Here is a 16,081-nt window from a genome sequence, read left to right on the forward strand (position 1 = left end):
TGAGATCCCTCATCAAATACTACAAAATTAGCTGTGAAAACAGAATTGGAGCACATAGTAAAGACAACCACAAGGTCTCAAACAGTTATGTAAAGAATCTCCATGGCAATACCAAAATTTGTTCTGAGCTACTAGACAATGGTACCTCCTAGAGTGAGCCAACAAATATTGCCAATATACTGGCTGACATACTGAGTGCAAACTTTATCCCTCTCTACCCCCAAAGGACCAATCACAATATCAGTACCCTGCCAGGCACCCAGTATTACTGCTGCACAGGTTAAAACATCACTGTCCAAGGCCAAGAATACAGCTTCTATGGGAACTGACAATATCCCTGTCTGTATTCTACATGAACTACAAAGTGACCTGGCACCTCAACTATGTTCCCTGTTCAAGCACAGTCTCACCTCAGGGATTGTTCCGACTGAAATGTGCACTGCTGCAGTCACCCATCTCCACAACTGAGGTGCGACTACAGACTCTGGGAAATAACACTCCAACTGCCTCACAAGTCTGTTATGCTAACCTATGGAATGCATCATCATGCACCTAGTTAACAGGGATATGGGAATCTGCAGACTCAGGATCCAACACAGTTTACTTTTGTGAAGGGTAGGTCATACCTGCTCAATCAACCTGGTCACCTTTTTGGTGTCAGTTACCTGAGCTGTGGATGAAGGCAAGGTGGCACATACAGTCTACCTTGATCTGCCAAAGCATTTGATAACATTCCCCACTAAGGAATCATGCAAAAACTCACTAAGCTAAGCATCAACCCATATATCACTAGGTAGGTTGGAAACTGGGTCACAGATAGGACTCACAGTGTGGAAATTGCTGACTCTAAGTCAGACTGCTGAGCAGTCATAAGTTGAGTCCCACAGTGTTATGTCCTTTGTCGTCTCATATTTGGTATCAACGTCTCTGAAGTCCATGCCAACATGAAAGGCCTCTGGCTGACAAAGTTTAAAGACAATTGCAAGTTGGGAGCTATTATTAACTACCCAAGTGATGTTGGCATCCTACTGAAAGGCCTCACTGAGACCAACGACTGGTGTCAGAGCCATGGCCTTAAGCTCAGTGTCAGAAAATGTGTTGTCATCCCCTTTGTGGAAAACCCTGTTCCCATGATTTACCATATTGATGGTAGTCCCCTGAACAAAGAAGGTGTTATAAGAGATCTGGGTACACAGTTGACAGCAATGTCTCTTGACCACTACATTGTCAATGTGGTCACAAAGTCCTTCTATGTGGCACATCTCAGTACTAATACATTAGCATCCAGGAAGGAAGAGGTTATTGTCCCACTGTACTCTTCTTGACAGAGTGACGCAGTTTGTTTCAGCATACATATTCTTATGGATGTGAGGTAGGAAAATTAAATGTATGTCCTCATTTTCTGACAACAATCATATCATTACAGGGATTTACCAGAGAAATGATAATATGTAAAACAGACCAGAAATATGAGCAATAAACCTGGACATCCTGAAACAATCCAGCCAGTTGACTGGTATGCTCAGAACACCTTTATGCAATGAATCTGGTCCAAGGCTGACAAAGTGGTGGGTGAAAGCCATGAAAATGGGGATGTATCTGAAGTACTGGCATAGATAAGCTAACACAGTTGCTGTAGTAACACCCTTCTGTGTGCTCTAACATATATTTACTGAAATAGCACAAGTAATTTAATTGGGCAATCTGATATGGGTAATTACAAATGTATTTGCAAATATATCAGGCACTACGGGGATGTAACAGCAATGACAAACAGACACCAGTGTGAAAGTGCACAACTACAACCAACATCACCACAGTCACAGTCACATACCAGTAAGTCAAGTGAACAATAGAGTATACGGACTGTGTGAACAAATGCATCATTGTTTGCCACTCACACACTAGCCCTACATATACAGTCCCAATTCTCAGTGTAGTCTGATTCCTGACTTTGGTACAATACATGTCTCATTCTGCCCCTACAAACACATACAGCCAATAAATCAGCAGAAACTAGAGCAGCATGCACAGTCAGATAAAGAAGGAGCCATAACACTTACATCCACCTCCCTCCATACACAGCCCAAATAACATGTACACATGACATGTGTACATAATCATGACAATCTGTTAACAATGGCCAGACATACACAGGCCTCTCACATGTACAGTTCACCTCAGAATGTATAGCCTCAGGAATAATATCTATAGCCTCTTCCCTGACATGTCTGTGGGTCTACTACATCACTGGGTTGGTAGCAGGAATGAAGTCAAACAATAATGATAATAAGTATGTCTGAGCCTCATTTACATCTGGACAAAGCCTGACATTATTTGGGGACAGAAGCACAAACACAGGGGTAGACTGAGCATATTGCTGTCATACATTGAGAAAGTTGCAGATGTTACTGGGTTTGTTCTGACATCCTTTATGAGGAATATGACATTGGTAATACCAATAGATGTGAGTATTTACTGACTGCATTCCCCAGAGTCCTTGACTGATTTACCAGGGACATCAACTGTCTGGGGAACAGACAAAACATAACAGGCAGACATGTGGCCAGTCTGTGGAAAGCGTGGCAGAGGAGAGGTGTGTCAGAGGCATATCACTGTCAGTTGTGAAGTCACTCACTAAATGCATGTCCACACAAACCCTGTCAATCTACCAATACACATTATGTATAACAGCAGTGATGACATAGAATCTGTTCACAAATCTGGTGATATATCCTCCTTGTTGTTTGGCTGTCTCCACAAGTCCTCTCCTATGATGTATTGCCACCTACTGTATAAGAATCTGTAGCCCACCACTTCTGTCATGTCCCTAACGCAGGCAAGGAAAAGGAGCAAGGCCCACATTAAGGAATGTCCCATATGTCAAAACAAGCAGCAGTGTCCAAGACCACAGCACAGTACTATGTGGGCACCTACATAGTGGTATGGCCTTAGCAATATGTGACATCTGCACATCTGTACAGAGGACAGACAGAAAGTAGATAGCTAACAGGTTATGCATTAGGATGAATATTTTGAAAGATAGAAGTCTGAAAATGAAAGGTATGCTATTACTACATGACAGCAGTCCTCAATGACATGTCCAAAAAACATAGTAGTCTATGGTTAATATCAACATATCAGATCAATATCCAATAGGAGATACATATAAACATACAGCTCTGACACCAAGAACAAGATAGTCTGTACTCAGCATCCCAGCTTTGCATGCAGGGGTGTATAGTTCTAGTACTACAATCTGCAATCTAATCTTACTTGGAAAACCACTGATAAAAGTACTAACATAATGATACATTATGTGTTAACTCATTACAGCCGAGTGATGTCTACAGGCATTTCTGCAGTTACCTCCTACTGCTCCTCTAGGCATCAAATATTGCCTGTTCATATTTGCATTAATAATTCCAATGTCATGCTACACACAAGGTATCAGAATATTTTATTTTGTAGCATACATGATGGCAAACACAATTGTATTCATATTTGACCTCTGTCAATGAGTATTTGTTAGAATTGTAAGGTGATAACTTTATTTTTTAAAGGCTCAAGCCACACCCACTAGGAGTTAAAGGTACACAATCAAAAGAGCTGTACTGGAGGGAATGAGTTAAATTATTTTTGTCAACCAGTGCATTGTAGCTGGTGTAATATGCAAGTGTGACTGCATAAAACCTGGGATACTACCCATGTATAAAACAAATACAAAAAAAAATGATTGCGGTACTACCCATGTATACCCTGGTGTCCCATACAGTATAGTCACACCCCTTGCTACTGTAATGACAACACATAGAAGCATGTTATGTACAGGAAATTAAATACAGTTATTAAATATGTTATTACCTTGCTATTTTATCAGACTGGAATGTGATCACTGGTTACCAGGGCTGAGTTATGCTTAGCAGGTTTCAGCATTGCTTAAATGTAAATGCTAAGCAGATTTGTGCACTGGTAAATGAAGCCTACACAGTGTAAGCGCTTATCCATTTAGTCATAAGTTAGCACCGCTTATCATCTCGCAAATCCACTCAAACATGCTTAAAGCTGCTCAAAACTGCCTTAATCACTCTGTATCCAACAGTCCTTGTTCTGCCTAGCAACAAAATAAACAGCCCTTGCAGGTCTTTAACCCAGAACCCAGCACACCATAGTCAAAGCAAATTACCAGTAAGCCACCTCAGCTGTATGGTTTTAGGATGTTTTCTCAAACATGCCCTTCTTTACAGCCATTTTACAATAGGGAAGAGACACTGTGCAATTAGGAAGGATTGATATCTATAAATATATATATCTGAAAAGAAACATATACATAGAGAGATAGATATCTGTGGAGATCCATATATGTGTATAACAATATATAGATATATTACCAATAAATACTGAGGGGTATATATATATATATATATATATATATATATATATATATATATATATATATACACACACACACACATATATATATATATATATATATATATATATATATATATATATATGTGTGTGTGTGTGTGTGTGTGTGTGTGTGTATACAAATATATATATATATATATATATATATATATATATATATATATATATATATACATACATATATATATATATATATATATATATATATATATATATATACATATATATATATATATATATATATATATATATATATATATATATATATATATATATATATATATAAATCCAGCAAATAAAACCAAAAGGATAAGCACTTTTTGCCATTTGGGTTCCTCAACTTCAGATCCATATGTTTTTATTTCTGCAAGCTGAATAAATGTGTCTATACTTTTAGCTATTCATGGAGCATGCATGTTCTTGCGCACATTTACTGAAATGCTGTCAAGCTGTTAAACTGAGTTATCGGAATTGTTTTCAGCATTTGAACTACGCTGAATTTTTTCATCTATGCTTTTGTTCAGTATTTGATACATATGCTGAAGGCATACTGGGACTAGATATCGTCTGGCCCTGGCTTTGTTAATTGTGCTGTTTGCTGGATTTTTGATATTTTATTACAGCACACTCCTGAGTTCCGGACTTATTTTGTTGATATATATATATATATATATATATATATATATATATATATATATATATAGGGCTACTTCATTTAATCGAAATTTCATTTGACTGAAATTCATTTGACTGAGACCAAAACACTGACAATTCAAAAGACTGAAAACTCATTTGACTGAAACTCATAACACTGACGCATTAAAGTAAACGGTATATACCCTTTTCCACACTGTAGTGCGATCCTGGAGTTTTGGTCTCAGTCAAATGAATTTCAGTCAAATGAAATTTAAGTCATATGAAGTAGACCCATACATATAGATATATATATATATATATATATATATATATATATATATATATATATATATATATATATATATACATATATACACACACACACACACACACACACACACACACACACATATATATATATATATATATATATATATATATATATATATATACAAATAACCCAAGTAGAAGGAGCATAACCACCTTGGCAATCACGTTAAAAGTATCACAATGTAAAGAATTATCGTAAGTCTAATGTAAATAAAATACCAACAGATTTATTTAATAAAATGTGAGCGCTTTCACGGACACCACATCCGCTTCTTCAGACATGTCTATGGCCATAGCATCTGGCCCTCTCTGCAGTGGGAGAGATCACAGCCATATCTCTCAACTGTAGAGATCTTCACAGAATGTCCGGATTCTCCCATCATAGTTTTTGTCTGTTCCTCCTGGAATCTGTACTTTTCTGGCAAATAGCTGAAGATTGAAGTCATCAAGTAATGACAAACACTTGAGTTTAAGACTCCACATCCTTAAGAATGTTCATGGTAATACAAATGTATCATTCTACAAACTTTCTATGTTTGTAACAGGAATATTTAAAGTCTGTCCCTATTTATCCCCATCATTTTAGGTTTTGTCCAGATGTGATACTCTAAGAGGTTGCAAGGTAGGGTCACAGCTCAGGAGTCTGATTTACCCAGGGAAAGGACAGCTCATATATAACAACTGCTAGGGTGTCTGTCAAACAGTTGTGACTGTGCCACTGCTAAGCCATTTAAGGGGATGTTGTCCATATCCATATGTTACCTGTGAATATGAGTATGACACATGTTTGTCTTTTAAATCTAAGAGACCTATATTGGGAATGTGCATAGTAAAGTACTGTTGCAGACATGTGTGTTGAACTGCATGTGATATATTGAATTAATAACATTCAACTGTACAGTGTTCTACTGGACAATAGGCACATTTGTGACTGATATCTGTAGTCACATACACATATACCTGTGTTATATCAGCCAAACCATTGGCAAGTCTATGAGTAATGACATTGTAACATAATAGCCTACTTATGACTATTGGATATCTTCCAGGTTTTCACACTGATGTCAAAGCCTACTGTGCAATCAACTTACTAATGTATGGTGCAGCTATATTAATACAGTATCAGATTTGCTGTCCCTTTTTTCATCCATTTATGTGTGCCATTGTCCAGACATATTGCTATAACATGCTGAGAAGTATGATTGAGCAGCAAGACTGTAAATACAGTGTACCATACTAACATAGATCTGAAATGTATACCAGGTGTCCATTGAGGACATGTATGTATGCATATGTTCAACTGGAAAGCACAAAACTAATCACATGGGTTTCAAGCAGACAGGTACATAGGTTGTGCATGTTGCACGTGTGTGTAATATCAGTGCCAGTGCATGCAACAGACATACATGTGTACAGCTACTGGTTGTTGCATTGCCCTGACACTGATGTGGGTACTAGAATAGGCATGATTATCAGGTAGTAATTGGAGAAGTGTCCAACTGTGTTATGACCCTCTGTTCATGCCTACCACTACCAGCTATATCAACACCTATATACAGTGGATATCACAAGTGTACACACCCCTGTTGGAATGCCAGGTTTGTGTGCTGTATGACAGTCAGACCACAGAAGATCATTTCATAATGTTTCTCATCTTTAATGTGACCCCTAACGTGTACAATTCCATTGAAAAACAATCAAAGGTGTTTCTAAGAAGGTGAGCAACTATTGCCAAGTAAAGATGTGCCATGATGGAGTCCAAACCAAGATGAATGAATGCTGTAACCATCTCAAGAGGTGCATGCACAACATATCAGTTTAAGGGTGTGCACACTCATTCAACTGGCTTATTTTACTGATTATTATTTTATATGGTTTCACGGACCAGATTGTTATGTTTTCAAATGAATTGTACAGGCTATAGGTCACATTAAAGGTAGGAATTGTTTTGAAATGAATTATTGTGGTGTCATGTTCCAATTGGCCAAATACCAGTGGTATATACCCTTTATGTCCACTGTAGCTATGTGGACTCAGCAGCACCTGACCTGTATAACCAGCCTCCACCAAGGTAGAGTAAGCACCTTTGGTGGACAGCAGCAATATGCAAACCACATAATAGGTTGCTATATTGGCTGTACAGGGACGCATAGGTGCAGACAACAACTTGGAAGCAAGTCCACCTCTATCTGAGCAAGCATGTAAGTTCACAAGTGACTTCCTGTAAGGCTGACTATGACTACAAATCAGACATATCCACACCACCAAGGACAATTGCAACAGTATCTCCTCATATGTTGTCAGTCTCAGAGGAAACAGCACAATTCACCCTGTAGTAGGGGTAAAGAACACCTCATGCACACATGCCATGGATATAGGCAACCTGCATCAGACAGGTTAGGCAGGAACATTGCCACCCTGTCCACGCCCATTGTACAGAGGGATATGCACATCAACCACACTCCTCCCCTCAGCAATGGTGAGCATGTACATATTGCCTACTGATGGCAACAACAGCATATCTCCATGGGCCATAATAACATCACTGTCTGCCTCCTACATGAATTTATGCATGTGCTCACAGCTCCATCACACACCACAGTCAAAAACAGACCTGTCACTATCCACGTACTATCCACATGGAAGATGGCCACTGTTAACCCTCTACACAGAAATGAATGGAGAATAGAGGATTATGCAATCAAGTGTCCAACATTGGGGGGAATAAGATAGCTCAGGGCCAGGAGTGTAATGCAAGCTGCTATAGCCATGATAGCTTGGAGGGTTATGGTGTAGTTTGGATTATTTGCAAGTAATATACACTGTTGATGTGCAATTTGACAACCGTATGAGGTCCTGTGAACTTTTTCCTGTTTATGTCTTCCAGGTAACATGCAGAGGGCTCACCTACCAGCATTCTCTGTTAGAGAAACTGACATCATCACCCAATATAAGATTGAACATTATGCCCTGTTATTTGGACAGAGAGCAGATGTGCAGGGAGGACAACTCTGTGGAACAGTCTGGTCCGCAATGTAAATAATGCCAGCCTTCACAGCAGAACTTGTGCGCAGGTGCAGCATCGGGCCACCGACCTCATCTGCCATCCCTGTCAATTGGCTGCTGCTGTTGCAAGGGACCAGCTAGCCACAGGTGGGGGCCTAGCCATCCAGCCCCCACTGAGACCCACTGAGGAGCTCCTCACCAACCTTGGGGCACCCGCCCAACACACAAGCCATGAAGCTGAGGAAAACATTGTGGAGGTGGTTTGCACATATACACAGTACGAGGAGCGTGCAGGTAAGGGCCCAGTGGGGATTAGTACACTAATGTATCAGACATGCATGTATCTTTATTGTATCAACATCCATTTGTCAGGTCTGTTTGCAGTTGTGGATGAGGTTTTCTAATGCACAGAAGTGCATACTTATGGTGAGGACAGAACATTGTATATTATTGGGGTTAGTACTGTAAATGTGCAGACATGCTGCATCCATCCTGTACCAAGGCCACATGTCAGTCTGCTGACAATAACTCCCTCTCACAGCAACCTAGGACCCTCTGGTCTACATATGGGACAGCAGCCTGAAGCTGGTGATTATGACATTGTTCTGTTGTTGCCTGGCAATACCCCAGGCATGTGAAGAGCATGCAATTTACCATGCACACAACCATCAGTAATAGCTATATTGCTTTATGTAATAGCTATATTGTTTTTTGTATATGTTCACTTGTGCTGGGGCTAACTGCATTGCATCACAGTGGTCATCACTGTGGCCTGTCTGACATGAATTCAACATTCCTGTAGCATACCTCTCCTTGTCAGTGCCAAGACATCTGGACAGATGCCAGAAAAATGGGCTAGAAAAATGGCCTAAGGTAGGGACATATGTGACACATTAGTGGTATACAGTGGATATAAACTGTGTACACACTCCTGTTAAGATGCAAGGTTTTCCTGTTACATACTAATTAGGATACAATATGTCAGTCCACACCTCTTCCAGCCTTTGATGTGACCCATAACATGAACAGTTCACTTGTAAAACCAAGCATCTGGACTCATGTATTGCACCTACAAGGCTCGCCACATGTGAGGGTGGCAGACATAGTATCAGCATGATGTTTCAGTCAGGTATATTACCTCATGCAGCCATATGTATCAGTACACTCACCATGGCCTATTTGGCTACAATATCAGATACAAGGGCATTAAGGCACACAGACCAGTTTTGACCATGTATAGTTTGCAAACATATGGATATTCCAGACACATCTGTACAGAGGACTTTACAATGGTTTAACCTGCTGCATGTGAGGCAGATGCTATTACCACACTATATAAAGTAATGGCAGCAGGAGGTGATCACCAGTCGTGTATGGTCCACACATCAAAATGGTATAAGCCACACAAGATATGATCAAAACCAAAATGAAGGATGTATGCAAGCCTTCAATAACAAAAACCAAAAAAAAGGACTTGCAACGAGTGTCCAAAGGAAGATCAGAAACCAAGCCCTTTAAGTAAGCACAAGCACTTTATTCACAATAACGCTAAAAAACAAAAAAATACGTTTTCGACACAAAATCCAAGTCTTCATCAGAAGTGAACAATTAACAGTCATCACTGAAACACTTTTATACCTTTCCAGTTGTGCAAATTGAATAATAATTGATCAATCAAATTAGTTAATTGAACAACTAGTATAAATAATAAAATACATAAAATCATTTGTTAAACTTTCCAAGTTAAAATATATGGTTTTGAAATACTGTCCATAAATAAATATATATTGATTCAACAGTTTAAACTTTGAAATTAAAATTATGTATCATAAAATTACATTTAATTAATTTAATTTTAAAACAGTCTCCTTTTAAATTACTATGTGGTTAAACATATCTCCTAAAAACATTGTGTATAGTGCCATCTTGTGGCTATACTTCACATCACAGTTTGGCTGCCCTTAATTTTAAAACTGAAGAAATGGAAATCATATCATTTAAACCTGGTGGTTTTGTGGAATCTAAAATAATTTGCCAAAATAACTCCCTATATTAAAGTTTGGCCTCCCACATACCCCTCTTAATTCCTTGGGTACAATTTCCAAAACATAAAAAGAAATTTAGCTCATGGACAAGTCAAAGTGTGTCTGTAAAGGGCATTTTTATTGTTTTGCTTCCTAATTTCGTAACTGTGTTCATAAATACAGTTTCTTAACTTTCTCTCAGTTTTTCCTATATAAAATGAAGTGCAAACCTTACAAGTAGCAATATATACCACACCATTGGTATTACAGTTGGAAAAACATTTACTGAAATCTCCTGTCTCTTGATGCAACTAAGATACTACCATCGTTAATTATTAAGGGCATTGTGGACAAGTACCACATTTAAAAGTACCTGGTCTTTTGAAGAGATGTTGACCTTTCCAAACTCAAAAGTTGTTTGAAATTTAAATCTTTATGATATATAAATGTAAGTGTTTTATTTTTCAATACCTCTAAATCAGAAATCTCAGTAAACCTATTCCATTCTCTGGTTATAATCTGTTTCACCACTCCTGCATCTCTGGAAAAATCCATAATGTATGCATCATCCCACTTTTTCCCTTCTTGGGTATGAATGCTCGTTCCTTTAACCTCCTGGGTAGGTTTTCCAAGAATAGGGCAAATCTATTTTTCCTTTCCTGAACCACTGAATCAATTACTTCTTGTAGTAAGGAATTTGGATAACCTCATTTGCTAAACATTTCCATTAATTTTGCACACTCAGTTAAAAAATCATCATCGCCAGAGGTCATTCTGCTGACCCTAACCAGCTGTCCCTTAACCAGATTCCTTTTCTGAAAATGAGGATGACTACTCTTATAATGTAAATAAGAATTGGAAAATGTTTCCTTTCGATAAATACTGGATGAAAAACCACCTAATTTCTTCCTGATACAAACATCCAAATAGGTAAGGTTGTCTGTATTATAAGTATGAGTAAAGTCCAAGAAGTTTGTTGTGTTTTTAATGTAATACAAAAATTCCATGAATTTTTGATAAGTATCTGTCCAAAAGATAACTATGTCATCCAAGAACCTTTTGTACAAGGACCAACAACCAATAAAAGGGTAGTTTGATATGTACAGTTGTTCCCATCTGGACAAAATTAAATTTGCATACGTGGGGGCACATTTGGCCCCCATAGCTACTCCCCTTTTCTGTTGAAAAAATTCCCCCTGGAAAAACATACAATTGTTATGAAGGATGATATCCATAAATGTTAAACAGTTCCTAAAATCATTCACTGTAAACATTTTACTGTCCCTCATACTGTCTTCAAACCACTGGAGCCCTATGTCATGAGGGATAGATCCAAACAGATCTACAACATCTAAAGTGACGAAGGCCAGATCTGGGGAGTATAATTCTGGTTTGACACACCTAAGGAAATCCCATGAATCTTTCAGCACTATTGGGCTATCATATGACAACTTCTTCAGTTTCTCATCTACAAATCTGGCTAAAGAGGTTGTAACTGACCCTTCAGATGCCACAATGAGCCTAAGTGGGGGATCATTTGGGTCCTTGTGTACCTTTGGCATTCCAAAGACAGATGGAACCCTTGGCTGTGAATTTAATAAAAAAATTATAAATGTCATTACTAATAGATCCCTCTAATAGTAGGTCGTAGAGTAATAACTTGACTTTTGAGTATGCTAAATTAACCTCATTGATGGAAGCTCGTGAATATTTATCAGTGTCATTTAATAAGTCCTTCATTTTGGATTCATACATGATAAAATCCATCAGTACTGTGCCACCCCCTTTATCTGGGTGCATAATTCTAATGTTCTTGTTGTTTCTCAATTCATTCAGTATTCCTCTTTCTGTTACAGACAAATTTGGGAATATCTTGTGCTCAGATAAAACCTTCCTGATTTCTCTTTCCAAAATAATGTCGAGGTTTTTCAATTGTGGGTGTAATGGTGGGTTTACAGTGCTTTTCCTCTTTAATTAGGTTCATAGGTTTATACTAGGCTATCTGCCCTAAGGCATTTATAAGCCTAGCCCAAATTTTTGTGGCTTACGCCACCCCTTATATGAAAAAATACTGTGCCCATTAGTTTGTTGTGCCTCTGTCCAGCAGTGACACAGATATGATTCTAAACCTACGATCTCCCATCCACAGGTCTAGATTTCTCTTGAACAGAGTCAGCGAGGTGCTCTGCCTCACATGGACCAGGATTTTATTCCACAGCATAGGGAGTCTCTGAGTGATAAATCTATCCCTCCAGCACGCCCTATTTATATCCTAAGGTTTAAGTCGCTTGCTCTAGTGGTTTTGGTGGATTTGGATTTTTGAGGTGGAGCATGTCCATTAATTCCGGGTTGGACATGGCCTTGTATGTCAGGCACATGTCACCTCTGAGCAGACGGTATGCGACTGAATAGAGCTGGAGTTTCTTCAATCTGGCAGCATATGACAGATTTTGGAGTCCCTTTATCCTTTTGGTGAGGAACTTTTGGGGTCTCTCCAATTGCTGCAGATGTCAGGTGAGATACATCCCGAACGGGGCATTGTACTCGATCATTGGTCTGATAAGTGAAGAGTACAGGGGAACAATGACCTCACTAGATCTGGATGTGAATCCCTTCATGATCAGGTGGGCAATGTAGAAGGTCTTTCTAACCACTTTAGCAATGTGAGTGTCAAAAGAAAGGCCACTGTCAACCTGGGTCCCCAGGTCCCTGATAACCTCTTCTGTGCTTAGTGGATTGCCACCTATATGGTAGCTTGGGGTTACCTTGTTTTTCCCGAAGGGTATGACTATACATTTTTGGCGTTAACTTCAGGCCATGGCTCTGGCACCAGCTATCTGTTTCCGTGAGTCCCTTCTGAAGGATATCCGTGTCCGATGCACTTTCCACTATGGCCCAGTTTGCAGTCGCCTGCAAACTTTGTCAGCCAAAGTCCTCTCATGTTGGCCTGTACTTCTGAGAAGTAGATGCCAAACAATAGCCAAGGACCGAGCCCTGTGGGACACCACTTGTGACCAGCTTGGAGTCTGACACAGCGCCAGCAACTCTAACCCTGTGGGTCCTGTCCTTAAGCCAGTTTGCAACCCATCTTGTGACATATGGGTTTACATTTGTTTTTCTACAATACCCGAGTGGGGTATTGTGTGCAAGGTCAAGGTAGGCTGTATGGACTGCCTTTCCCTCATCAATGGCCTTGGTGACTGTTTCGAAGAAGTCGATCAAGTTCAAAAGGCATGATCTTCCCTTGACAAAGCCAAACTGGGTCGGGTCCAATGTCTGCAAGTCCCCTATATCTTTGTTTATGAGCTTCATTATGATCCTCTCCATAGCTTTGCAGACTAGACTTGTTAAGCTTATGGGGCGGTAATTACCAGGGTCCAGAGAGCCGCTTCAGGGAGTGGGACCACAGTTGCCGACGCCACTCCTTGGGCACGTATCCTGTGGTAAGGCTGAGATTAAACAGCTGCCTTATGTGCGGGTTTAATTCCTCATTTAGCTCGTGTAGCACACAGCCAGGGACACCATCCGGTCCCATTGATGCTGTGTTTTTAGCTTTAGAGAGAGCAGCTATTTGAGATGTCCGGGAGGCTACACTCGGCTGGGATAGTTATCTCTCCTTTAGGGGAGAGGGGTGAAGTTTGCACTGAACCTGTCTGCCAGTATGTTGGCAATGTCTGTGGGTTCAGTGATTTTTGTATCATTTTGGACTAATTCTGAGCATATCTGGGAGTTTCCACCCAGGTTCCTAACATAGCTGAAAAGGCCTTATGATTGTCCTTTGAATCCATGGCAATTTTTCTCTCAAAATTGGCCTTAGTTGATTTTATGAGTGCTCGTATTTTTTACTAATAATGATCAGGGTGACTTATGGATTTTGTTCTATCATGTAATAGCTTTCTCCTCTTATTGTAAAGTTTGTTAATGGCTGGGGTCCACCAGACTGGACGCTTGCCCTTTGTGGAAAGAGTCTTGGTTTTATTTGGGATTGCCTGATCCATGCAGTCCTGGAGGTGTTCATAGAAGGCATTTGTAAGGACTTCCAGCTTGGGTTGTGGTTTCCTCTGGCTCAGGGGCCTTGAAGGATACCACACCAGTCTTGAGTAGTGTGAAGTTTGCTTTAGAGAAGTTCTTCACTTTGGTCTTTTTGTTTGGGGTGGGCGGGATGTGGATTTCCAGTGAGATTAGTTTATGATCAGATCTCACCAATGAGGATATACTTCCGTGTGGAGCATTTTGTCCCCATGTTTGTGACAATGAGATCTAGTATATTTTCTCCTCGTGGGAACAGTGACTAGCTGTTCCATGGCATTTGAATTTATGAATTCCAGGAACCGTTGGGCTAGAAAGTTAGGGCTTGAGTAATGTTTCCTGTCTATATTCGGGTAGTTGAAGTCACCCAATATGATGGTGTTTGGAGATACATTTATACCCTCCAGTGTCTTCAGGAAGGCTGTGTGGGGTTCCTGAGTTTGAGAGGGTGGCCTGTAGCATGCTACAATTTGTAGAGCAGTTTTGCCTAAGGTTAGTTGCACCTGGATGGTTTCAGCGCCGTGCGTTGCCACCAACCTGGAGGTGTGGGTATCCTTTATGAATATGGATACACCCCTCCTTTTGTGGTGGTCTGGGTTTTGGGGCGAACGCATGATATGAGGTAAAACCTAATAGTGCCGGGTGCTCTCAGGAGCCTTGAACCAGGTTTCAGTTACAGCACAGACATCGATGTTCTCCATACTGAGAAGGGCCTCGAAAGTGCATTTTGAGATTTAGACTTCTGGCATTGAGCAGCATTACCTCAGTTTCTTCCCATTTTTGTTTTCTAGGGTGGTAGGTTTAGAATTTGAGCCTTGCCTAAAAAGGCACTATGGGGGTGGCAAGAGCCTTAGCCAATATCCGAATCCCAGGGGTGACAGGTGCAAGTCCCTTGTGAAGCAGCGTGGCTTGTCAAGCATGTCATCCCAGGCAGACAGACACTGGATCCTTTGAATGACACCAGACATTAAGCCAATTGTTAAAGCTGATCATCTTGTCTCTATATTGTGGCATCATTCTTGGTGAAGGAAGGATACTGCTCAGGGTTAGGGTCATACCTGCCTGGGCTACATAATCAGAGAGCTCCTCTATGTCTCTTTTCATGTAGTCCAGGGAGGTCGCCTCAGGTCGTTCACACCAGCATGGACAATGACTGTGTCATATTTGTACTTGCCGTGACCCGAGTGCTTGTGTTATGTGGCGGATTCTAGCACCCGATAGGCAGCTTACTGTGACCCTCTCCTTGTTCAGCCTGGTGAGTGGAACGTCAGTGTATCTGACTATGGAGTCACCTATGACAAGTATGTTTGGTGTTGTATTTGGCCTTAAGGGCTGTGACTGCTTTGCACACTGCTTTTGTGGTTTATGTGTTGCTTGTGGGGTGTCTTGAGGTAGCAGTTGTTTGGGTGTCTGCTTTGGAGGCCTCTGCTGTTTAGGTAAATTTTTACTCAGAGCCTCCGAGTATGTCTTTGTGTGTTTATGTGTTTGATTCAGTGGAGTGGTAGCATTATGTGAGGCTGGTTTTGTGGTGTGTGTAGTTGCCTTCTCCTCCTGTCTGGTCTTGCCAGTCCTGAGTTGAGAGAGCTCAGCCTCCAGTTTGGCTAAATAGCTGCATCTCTCACAAG

This window comes from Protopterus annectens, chromosome 1.part2 (assembly GCF_019279795.1).
Source record: "Protopterus annectens isolate FY-2018-M chromosome 1.part2, PAN1.0, whole genome shotgun sequence".
Lineage (NCBI taxonomy): Eukaryota > Metazoa > Chordata > Ceratodontiformes > Protopteridae > Protopterus > Protopterus annectens.